The sequence below is a fragment of the Tamandua tetradactyla genome, chromosome 23 (genome assembly GCF_023851605.1).
Source record: "Tamandua tetradactyla isolate mTamTet1 chromosome 23, mTamTet1.pri, whole genome shotgun sequence".
In the NCBI taxonomy this organism is placed as follows: Eukaryota; Metazoa; Chordata; class Mammalia; order Pilosa; family Myrmecophagidae; genus Tamandua; species Tamandua tetradactyla.
Window position 1 is genome coordinate 30208722 of NC_135349.1, and position 12621 is coordinate 30221342.

At 35.6% G+C, this 12621-nt stretch overlaps 1 pseudogene; it reads right to left on the minus strand.

Moving 5' to 3' along the window:
• Positions 1–12084, minus strand: part of LOC143666751 (serine/threonine-protein kinase Nek10-like) — a 90408-nt pseudogene extending 78324 nt beyond the window's left edge.
• Positions 12085–12621: the final 537 nt, after the last annotated feature.

The window sequence follows — 12621 nt, forward strand, 5'->3', positions numbered from 1 at the left end:
GCACCGAACCAGAATGCCCCCAAATACGTGAGGAATACACTGCCAACACTGAAAAGGGAAATAGACACAAATACCATAATAGTTGGAGACTTCAATTCCCCACTCTCATCAATGGACAGAACATCTAGACAGAGGATCAATAAAGAAATAGAGAATCTGAATATTACTATAAAGGAGCTAGACTTAACAGATATTTATAGGACATTACATCCCACAACAGCAGGATACACCTTTTTCTCAAGTGCTCATGGATCATTCTCAAAGATAGACCATAGGCTGGGTCACAAAGCAAGTCTTAACAAATTTAAAAAGATTGAAATCATACACAACACTTTCTTGGATCATAAAGGAATGAAGTTGGAAATCAATAATAGGCAGAATGCCAGAAAATTCACAAATACCTGGAGGCTCAACAACACACTCTTAAACAACGAGTGGGTCAAAGAAGAAATTGCAAGAGAAATTAGTAAATACCTCGAGGCAAATGAAAATGAAAACACAACATATCAAAACTTATGGGATGCAGCAAAGGCAGTGCTAAGAGGGAAATTTATTGCCCTAAATGCCTATATCAGAAAAGAAGAAAAGGCAAAAATGCAGGAATTAACTGTTCAAGTGGAAGAACTGGAGAAAGAACAGCAAACTAATCCCAAAGCAAGCAAAAGGAAAGAAATAACAAAGATCAGAGCAGAAATAAATGAAATTGAAAATATGAAAACAGTAGAGAAAATCAATAAGACCAGAAGTTGGTTCTATGAGAAAATCAATAAGATTGATGGGCCCCTATCAAGATTGACAAAAAGAAGAAGAGAGAGGATGCAAATAAATAAGATCAGAAATGGAACAGGAGACATAACTACTGACCTCACAGAAATAAAGGAGGTAATAACAGGATACTATGAACAACTTTACGCTAATAAATACAACAATTTAGAGGAAATGGACGGGTTCCTGGAAAGACATGAACAACCAACTTTGACTCAAGAAGACATAGATGACCTCAACAAACCAATCACAAGTAAAGAAATTGAATTAGTCATTCAAAAGCTTCCTAAAAAGAAAAGTCCAGGACCAGATGGCTTCACATGTGAATTCTACCAAATGTTCCAGAAAGAATTAGTACCAATTCTCCTCAAACTCTTCAAAAAAATCGAAGTGGAGGGAAAACTGCCTAATTCATTCTATGAAGCCAACATCACCCTCATACCAAAACCAGGCAAAGATATTACAAAAAAAGTAAACTACAGACCAATCTCTCTCATGAATACAGATGCAAAAATCCTCAATAAAATTCTAGCAAATCGTATCCAACAACACATTAAAAGAATTATACATCATGACCAAGTAGGATTCATCCCAGGTATGCAAGGATGGTTCAACATAAGAAAATCAATTAATGTAATACACCATATCAACAAATCAAAGCAGAAAAATCACATGATCATCTCAATTGATGCAGAGAAGGCATTTGACAAGATTCAACATCCTTTCCTGTTGAAAACACTTCAAAAGATAGAAATACAAGGGAACTTCCTTAAAATGATAGAGGGAATATATGAAAAACCCACAGCTAATATCATCCTCAATGGGGAAAAATTGAAAACTTTCCCCCTAAGATCAGGAACAAGACAAGGATGTCCACTATCACCACTATTATTCAACATCGTGTTGGAGGTTCTAGCCAGAGCAATTAGACAAGAAAAAGAAATACAAGGCATCAAAATTGGAAAGGAAGAAGTAAAACTATCACTGTTTGCAGATGACATGATACTATACGTCGAAAACCCGGAAAAATCCACAACAAAACTACTAGAGCTAATAAATGAGTACAGCAAAGTAGCAGGTTACAAGATCAGCATTCAAAAATCTGTAGCATTTCTATACACTAGTAATGAACAAGCTGAGGGGGAAATCAAGAAACGAATCCCATTTACAATTGCAACTAAAAGAATAAAATACCTAGGAATAAATTTAACTAAAGAGACAAAAAACCTATATAAAGAAAACTACAAAGAACTGCTAAAAGAAATCACAGAAGACCTAAATAGATGGAAGGGCATACCATGTTCATGGATTGGAAGACTAAATATAGTTAAGATGTCAATCCTACCTAAACTGATTTACAGATTCAATGCAATACCAATCAAAATCCCAACAACTTATTTTTCAGAAATAGAAAAACCAATAAGCAAATTTATCTGGAAGGGCAGGGTGCCCCGAATTGCTAAAAACATCTTGATGGGAAAAAACGAAGCTGAAGGGCTTGCACTGCCTGACTTTAAGGCATATTATGAAGCCACAGTGGTCAAAACAGCATGTTATTGGCATAAAGATAGATATATTGACCAATGGAATCGAATAGAGTGCTCAGATATAGACCCTCTCATCTATGGACATTTGATCTTTGATAAGGCAGTCAAGCCAACTCACCTGGGACAGAACAGTCTCTTCAATAAATGGTGCCTAGAGAACTGGATATCTATATGCAAAAGAATGAAAGAAGACCCATCTCTCACACCCTATACAAAAGTTAACTCAAAATGGATCAAAGATCTAAACATTAGGTCTAAGACCATAAAACAGTTAGAGGAAAATGTTGGGAGATATCTTATGGATCTTACAACTGGAGGCAGTTTTATGGACCTTAAACCTAAACCAAGAGCACTCAAGAAGGAAATAAATAAATGGGAGCTCCTCAAAATTAAACACTTTTGTGCATCAAAGAACTTCATCAAGAAAGTAGAAAGGCAGCCTTCACAATGGGAGACAATATTTGGAAATGATATATCAGATAAAGGTCTAGTATCCAGAATTTATAAAGAGATTGTTCATCTCAACAACAAAAAGACAGCCAACCCAATTACAAAATGGGAAAAAGACTTGAATAGACACCTATCAGAAGAGGAAATACAAATGGCCAAAAGGCACATGAAGAGATGCTCAATGTCCCTGGCCATTAGAGAAATGCAAATCAAAACCACAATGAGATATCATCTCACACCCACCAGAATGGCCATTATCAACAAAACAGAAAATGACAAGTGCTGGAGAGGATGCGGAGAAAGAGGCACACTTATCCACTGTTGGTGGGAATGTCAAATGGTGCAACCACTGTGGAAGGCAGTTTGGCGGTTCCTCAAAAAGCTGAATATAGAATTGCCATATGACCCAGCAATACCATTGCTGGGTATCTACTCAAAGGACTTAAGGGCAAAGACACAAACGGACATTTGCACACCAATGTTTATAGCAGCGTTATTTACAATTGCAAAGAGATGGATACAGCCGAAATCTCCATCAACAGAAGAGTGGCTAAACAAACTGTGGTATATACATACGATGGAATACTATGCAGCTTTAAGACAGGATAAACTTATGAAGCATATATTAACATGGATGGACCTAGAGAACATTATGCTGAGTGAGTCTAGCCAAAAACTAAAGGACAAATACTGTATGGTCCCACTGATGTGAACAGACATTCGAGAATAAATTTGGAATATGTCCTTGATAACAGAGTCCAGCAGGAGGTAGAAACAGGGTAAGATAATGGCCAATTGGAGTTGAAGGGATACAGACAGTGTAACAGGACTAGATACATAAACTCAAAAATGGACAGCACAATAATACCTAATTGTAAAGTAATCATGTTAAAACACTGAATGAAGCTGCATCCGAGCTATAGGTTTTTGTTTTGTTTTGTTTTGTTTTGTTTTGTTTTGATTTTACTATTATTACTTTTATTTTTTTCTCTATATTAACATTCTATATCTTTTTCGGTTATGTTGCTAGTTCTTCTAAACCAATGCATATGTACTAAGAAATGATGATCATGCATCTATGTGATGATGTTAAGAATTAATGATTGCATATGTAGAATGGTATGCTCTCTAAATGTTGGGTTAATTTCTTTTTTCCGTTAATTAAAAAAAAAAAAGAGAAGGGATAATTGGAGCTGAAGGGATACAGACTGTACAACGGGACTGGATATAAAAACTCAGAAATGGACAGCACAATACTACCCAATTGTAATGCAATTATGTTAAAACACTGAATGAAGCTGCATGTGAGGTATAGGTTTTTTGTTTTTGTTTTTGTTTTTTTTCTCTTTCTATTATTGTTTTAATTCTTATTCTGTTGTCTTTTTATTTCTTTTTCTAAATCGATGCAAATGTACTAAGAAATGATGAATATGCAACTATGTGATGTTATTAAGAATTACTGATTGTACATGTAGATTGGAATGATTTCTAATTGTTTTGTTAATTCTTTTTTTAATTAATAAAAAAAAAATCTAGTCCAAGTAAATTGGAATTAAATGCCACTTAAAAGGCAAGTTTTGTAAACTTATGTTGCCATTCACAAAGTTTACCTTTCCAGTCTTTCAGCTGCCATTCGACATCATGTCCCCACTCTTGCCAGGTGAGGATTGTGACAAATTCCTAGCACCCAGACTCTGGCAGACTGAACTTGTAACGATATTTAAAGGAGTTAGTGTTCCTCATTAAATATATATATTTTTTAGCATGAATCCATTCCATTTTGCTTTTCAGGACTGCTTAATTCATTGTGATAAAATGAGAGGGAAATAAACTCTAGATCAAATATATTATCCTTCTACAATATTCATATTGATATTTCATGCCATTCATTGTTTACATGGCACTTAGTGCCAAATGACCTAAGCTCATTGTAAAATTGAGAAAACTAATTTCTGGAAGGGAAGTGGCCCTGGGGCATGTACAGCTTCTAGGAGGTCTACATGGTGACAACAGAGAAAAGCAGGGGCTGAAGCTTTCAACGTTGAAGGTAAGGTGTGACCACTTCAGTTGAAAACCTCGGTTGTTTTGACAACCACATTCTTTAGCCACCATATCTGTTCACAGCAACAGCTCTTTTTATGCTTTCCCATTATTGGCAAGATGTGACCAGACCAAAAGCTAAAGACAAAGCTGAAAGTTAGCCTAGGCAGGTCAACAATCTGGAACCATTTCCTCATTTGAGCAAATGCCAAATGTGTATCACCACCATGTCCTAAAACTCCCAGGTCAGTTCCACCTGTAGCCAGTAAGCCTATTACTTATGCATGATTTCTGGAAATGGTTTAACCACTAAATAAAAGTATTAAATTAAGAATAATGCCTATGGTAAAGTTTATGATAGATTTTAGATTTTAGCTGCTGTGAAAAACCTAAAATAAAGCTTAGGGCTAGTGAGATAGGCTGTTGAAACAAGAGAAATACTCGGTATCTTACCTAAAATTTTCAAGTTCAACAACTTCTGTGGACTCATGCCATTGACCTTGAGTTCTGTGTCCACACACTTTGATGGCGGGCTCAGACTTCATCATGCTCTTTTGGGTACTATCAAAGGCAATGGCTGGAAGCTACAAAAATAGAAGCATAAAGTACATGAGGATCAAAATTTAGCACAGGATAAAGAAAGTAACAAAATGAATGGAGGGGAAAATAGACAGGATGAAAGGAAATTTTTTAAGCCAATAATTAACATGATGGCTATGCCAAAAGTAAGATTTTTTGAAGATTTAACATTGATGAAATAAACATTTACTCCCTCTATTTTACCTTGGTTTATTTTTCTTCATAGCTTGTAGAACCACCTGTTATATCTTACCGTTATTTTTTTCAACTTCCTTGATTATAACATCACCTGACTGCGAACAGGAACTTGCTTATTTTTGTTTAGTGCTATTTCTCCAACAGCTAAAACATTTCTGGGGATACAGGTGTGATATGGAGCAAAACTTTTTAAAGCTTTTAAGGTGATTCAAATGTTCACCCAGACCAGAAAGTTTCAGCATCAAAGTAGAACACTCTGGTATAGAATGAAGGATCCAGATTAAGAGTGAATCATTATTCATCTATTCCATTCATTCATTCATTCTTCAACATTTACTAATTTTATATACTCATGCCTGGTGACAGGAATACAAAGACAAAGAAGTTTCTATCATTTTAACCAGTTTTAACATCCTGATTACTTGATCATATTTACAAATGTCATTGAAATATAGGATTTACCATAAGAACAATAAAACTTCACTTAAGTTAATTACAACTTGACTATGCCCCATTTACAATATGAATAAATTAATTTCATATTAAGTTATTAGTACTCAATTAGACCTACTTGTCAATATTTACCTGTAATTGGGAAAACCTTGAGTTTTTTTGGTACCTCAGTAAAGTTTAGCATAGTGAGGACAAATAAAATATTACTTTCAAAGTGCAAGTGAGAGATGTTCTACAAAGTTCAAATGAAGGATGTGCTAAAAGCAGCTAAATTATTACATATGAGGTAAGTAGAGTATGCAAAATAATTATTCATTTTTCAGTAGATCATTCCATTCTATATAATTATCAAATAAAGTATAATGTTGTACTTGTCTTATCCCATGAAATTATTTTATAGAAATCAGCATAAAATATCATTTCCTTATCAAAAAAGAATATGCCTGACCTCCCATAAGGTATTGTTAATTTAAAAATGCTTTATATAGGGCCAAAGTGGCTCAGCAGGTAGAGTTCATGCCTGCCCATGTAAAACAAAAAGCGTTATAACATTATATATTAATATATATATTAATAGCTAGCAAAAAAATAGAAAACACACACACACAAACAAAAAAACATATCCTTCTACATTGTATGCTAGCCATGGCCGAATTCCCCAGCAAGAAAAATACATTTACAGAAATATTAATAAATCTTCATCTTGTGAAACCACCTGTCTAGCTCAGTGCTTAGTGGGTCAATCCACAAGACTATAGACCCATGGACACTTGAAGCAACAATGCTTAGTGGATAAGAGAAAAACTCTAGGCCAGATTTAAATCCATTATTAGCTAACTGCAAAATCTTGAACAAATTATTTAATCTCTGTATATTGATTCCACATTTGTAAATGGAAATAATAACAATAAAATTGACTCAAAGAGTTATGAGAATTAAATGTTTGTATCTATAAAGTCTTGCTATGTGCCTTTCATAGTTGTGTTTTATAAATATTCTTTTAGTTCTTATAATTATTCTCATTATACATATGAACTAGTAAAAAACAAAATTTTTCATTAAAAATTAGCTGATTTCTCAATCTGAACTGATAGCACTAATGATACTGTACATGAAATCACAACAACAAGCAAATTATCCAGTGTTTTACAGGAAATATCATGACACACAACAAACAGGAAGTGATTTTTCTAAGCCCAAGGAATTTCAAACTTCCTTGGTACTACCAAAACTCCCAGGATAGTGATTATAGATGAGCAAACTGAGTTATGGAAGGGCTACATGACTCATCTAAGGGACACACAGCTAGTACGTGGCAGAGCTGGAACTCTCTCCACAGTCTCCCTCCTCTCTCATATTCTCAGTCCTACAGCCCCTATTTATGTATCTTCAATGATGACAAACACCCTGTCTTGAGTCTGCTCATTTGCTTTTCACAGAGTTTCACTTTTTCCCAAGTTTTTCCTCATATTGAGGTGAAATTCTGTCTTCTTAGGCTCTGTTCCTGTCTTCTAGTCCATTATCATCTCCTTTCACAATATTTAAAATGTCTAAATTGCTTTTTAAATATATGTGTATATATATATATATAATATATATATATACAGTCAATGAAACTTGTACTCAAGTTACAGTAGTATTAAACTGACCAATGGTCCTAGAACATACCAGTGTTTGACCTCTGTGTCATGCATGGACATGTGCAGCACATGACACCTGATCATGTTTCAGGACTCAGTTCAAACAGCCTCCTGGATAAAGAGCTGTCAAGACCTTCCTGGGCAGAGTTATTCACTCCCTCCCTCAGGTCTAACACTACTTTCTATAGCACTTCTCACATTCTATTATAATATCTAGTTTATACAACAGCCTGCTCCCCTTGAATTTAGCTTCACTGAGGGCAGTATCACATCTGTTTTCCTTTGTGTTGTTAGCATTTTACACAGAACCTGGCTCATAGAAGATGATCAAATGTGAAACTATTGAGTGAATGCACACCTTGTCCCAAGTATCTTTGCTAAATTAATTCCTCCTCCAACAAATCACCTCCAGATTATTCCATCCATTCAGCATATTTATTGCAGATATTTTGTGTGCCAGGCAATATCTGAGACACTGGGTATGTGGTAAGCAGGAGAGTCCTAGTTTCTGTCTTCAAGGACTTTCCAGTCCCATTAAGAGGAGGATATAGCAGCAGTAAACAGACATGATAAACATGCAGAAAAATTAATAAACAAGGGATTGTGGTGGTGGAAAGTAAAGGGAAGGTAGAGTGGACCATGGACCAACCAAATAGGAATGCAGAGAACTACATGTACTCTAGGAACTGGAAGGTATCTGAGCACCGCAAATTCTCAGAAGGAGGTGAAGAGATTGGAGATCAAAACAAAGGCTGCACCATGCAGCCTGCCTAAGTGTTTGATCTGGTTCAGCTCAAGAAATTTGACATTCCCCACTGCTTATATTATCGAGTACAAAATCCTAAGATGGGCTTTAGACACTACACAGATTCTTCTAGCTTTCTTTATCTTTATCCCCAATGTGGTTCCTGTGGCTCCAAATATTGGGGGAAATTATCTGATTTCCAGCTCTAGGCAGATCACATCATGATTTGTGAAGGGCCTCTGGTGAAAGCTCCAGCCAGCTTTGTGATTTCACTTCAACAATCCTGGGGCAATTCTTTTCTTTGAAATATTTGCTTTTACCAGGTTATGCTTATGCTGAAAGGGGCCCAACTGCCTCAGTGTGTCTCTGTCCCTAGTTTTGTTATACTATGAGGCTGTCCTATAGAGCAGCAGACTCTAGTGTAGCAAAGCAAGACATGCAGAGATACATGGAAAAAACAATCAGGACAACGAGGCAAAGTAGTGCACTAGAATACAATGAAACAGTGAAGGACATGGCCTGCCTTGTTAGAGATTCAGATGGAGGATGTTCAGTTCTTTGCAGTTCTGTGCCTGAAACCATTAAGGACATTTCCTCTGCACCCAGGTAATTGGCCATGTTGGCCAATACACAGGTCAGATCCTGTTAGTGCAGAAAGTCAGGTGAGTGGACCTTCATCCCCAGTTCCCCTTTTCAAATTGATGGCTAAAAATCTCAGAACCAAATGTGTGGCCCACTTGCATATTTCAACGGGCACTTCTACCTGATTCTTGCTCTATTTTGTTTTCCAACACTTAGTTTTATTTCTCCTTTGGCCCAGGATTTAATATATGATAACCTGTCATACTTTATGTAAACTTCCTTAAATTCTTTCTGGGACAAGGAAGTTATTAATAGATTAACTCCTGATTTATATTCTCCAATATTTTGCATCTATAAATGTTTCCACATTATTTTATTGTAAGGAAAATGGGAGAGCATTTATAATTTCAAAACTAAAAATGCATGAAAGTTTTACAAAGAGAATAAGGCATGAATTTCATGCATCTTACAATCTTCATATACTTGAGAAGTTATTTTTATTTTTGCTTAGAGCCATCTATTTTCTGAAAATTTCAAACTTGCAAATACTCATTTGTGTATGTGTGAAATATTTCACAGAAAGATATGGTGCTATCACATGTGAACCTGTCAGACAACAGACTGCAAATTCTATAACTGGTTAAATGGAAAAAAACTATTAAATTAACCTTAATAAAGTCTACAAAGTGTTAACAAGGAAGTGGGGATGCAAGGTGCCATGATAGATCTACTCAACACAGGCTTCAAAAAAATGTATAATTGATATTTCTTTTTCCCTGGCCAGGGAGATATATATACTCATGCAATGACTCAATTCTAAAGTCACAATTCAATCTGGCAAAAACTGACCAAGAACTTGTTAAGTAGAAGATACAGAGAATCAGATGGCAAGGTCAAAGCTGCTGGAATTGGGACATTTACAATCTTGTCACCAAATAAGACATGTAGGCAAGTACTTTCAAATCAAGGGAGAAAATAATGCTACAATGTTGAAATAAGGTGCTTTGGGAACTACAGGAGAGAGAGATCACTTCTGGACTAGAAGATTAACAAAGGCTTTTTGTGTGGGTGGTGGTGGTGTCATGAGATTTGGGTCTTGAAAATAGATTAGACTTTATAAAACAGAAATTTGATGAAAGGAAATTGCAGACCTGGGAACAGTAGAAGCAAAATGTGGAAGGTCTTGATATCATGGTTACATCTTAGAATGCACATTGGGAAAGAATTGAAACTACAAACAAAACCTATGTTGAGTTATTGTGCTTTCTTTACTAAGAAAGCATGGACTTGATTTGGGGAAATAATTCATAAAGGCTTGTGAGCAGGGAAAAGAAAGGCTCAGGTTTTTGCTTTAGGATGATTATTTGAGCAGTATAGATACTGATGAAGGGATAAGAGAGACTGCTAAAATAGCCAAATGAGGAGTCTTCCTGGGAGTTGTAGCATATTTAATGATAGAAAGGGATTGACATGAGAAAAGATATTTTAAGGCCCTGTTTACTCTGAATCAACACTCACAAAACTATTTTCTGAATTATAATTTAATTCTTCAAGTCCTTGAAAAAATTTCTCAGTGGTTAGAGGTACACATTGCAAAGAAAGAGTGCCCAGGTTCAGAACTATACTCCAACTTTAGCTAGTTATATGATTTTGGGAAAGTCCCTTAACCTCTCTCTCTATGCCTCAGTTTCCTCATCTTTAAAAATGAAGGTTGTGATTTATTAAGCAGGGAAATGCAGGCAAAGCACCAGAAACAGAGAATGCATTCCTTAAATAGTAAGTATTACTATTTGGCACTTATATGCCATCAAATCATTAGAAAGTTATTCTCCACTATAAATAGTTAAAAATTCTATAGCTGTCTGGTAAAGGGTTGATGTGATCAAAACCATCAGAGCTGGATTACCAACCACATGAACTCTTAAACAAAGTTATTTAAACATGTATAGCATAGACCTTTGGAGCCAGACCACCTGGGTTCAAGGCCCATCCTTATCATTTACTAGATGACAGTCCTAAATAAGTGTCTGCTACTATCATTATTATTATCACTCCTGCATTATTCTTCAAAGCTCCGTGAATGAACTCTACTCTCATTGGAATGAACTCCAATGTTTTAGAGAAACAAAATTAAAGATAGAAAAGCAGAGATACATTCAAGTAGAGGTATCATTCCTTCACTAATTAATAAAAATACTCTTATAAAAATAACCTATGCTCACTCCTATCTCCTCCTTTTGGTAAGGTGCAATTTGCCCCAATCCTCAGAAACATCACTGTAGCAAGGGGACAGGGATGGGGGAGAGAAGAAGGGAAATGTAGTAAATAGTATTTTGGAAAAGTCAATTTCCCTAGAGCCCTCAAGAGTGAAATACTGAGCATTTAATAGAAGGATACACTGTTTCTGTGTTGAATAATTTTGGTAGTTAGGACACATGGCACTAAACATAGGATAAGGCAGGGCCCAGGTATAAAAGGAGATAAATGAAAAGGCTGTGGATGCTGTGTCTTGACAGAACCTGAGCCAGGTATGAGAGAAACAATAAGATAAAGAAAAGAAAGGATAGGAAAGAGCTAACTAGGCATTCATTCATAAAGATGTTCAATGGGTCCTTTCAGAAACATGTGCTTTCTTTTTTATTAAATGTATGCACATTCTTTGAAAACACTACCTATTGTTTGCTTGACTGGACGTTCAAAAGACATCAAATTCTTTTAAGATCTGAATAGTCCCTAGGAGAAAGAATAACACAATGTAGACCAACAGAAGGCTCCAGGTGAATAAGGTCATGTTACCCACTGATGGCACTGCCATTTGGAGATGTGCTTTTATAGCCTGAAACCTATACACTTTAAACATTTTTTTAAAACTCTAGAAGTGATCAAACATTTCAGTAAACACTGTAACCCAGAGTAGTAGTTGTCTTCTTCTAGGCTTCTCAGAAGCCATTAAATCTGGTTACTAGCCACTATCTGAGTTAATAATTACCAAAGGCTTGGTATGTGATTACGTGGTGGTGATCCTTTGCTGTTTCTTAGCAGCTGATTTTTCTGTGGCCTTCATCTTTCTGTCTTGATTAGGCATTGTAAAACATCAATACCCCAAAATTAGCATCTCATTCCTTTCAAAATAAATTGGAGGAAAAAGCTTTAATTAGGTTCTGTGCTTCAAAATATTCTCAGTTAATACAAGCAAAATTTACTTATAATGTTTATTTAAACAGGCAAAAACTAACATTTATTTCCAAAACAATAGTAAAAATGTTAATATAAATAACAGCTATTATTTATCATTCAAAGGCCTTTCAATACATTTAGAACATAGTTTGTAATTATAGTAGCCCATGAGACTGCATTTTTCTGGGTCAGCCTTGATTTCACATATTCTGGCCCACTGCCCTAACAAGTATTGTTCTGCATGTCAGAACTGTCCCCATTTTGGGCTTCCAAAACATATATCTATAAATGAACACCTGAAACCCATTTGATACTTTTATGTTGCCTTACTTCTCTTTTTTAACAAGCATCCTAACCATACATGGTCAGTTCAAGGGGTACCTCCTTTATCTTGGATCCCTCAAAGCCCCACAGAAAGCCTCACCCACTTACAAATAAGTATTAT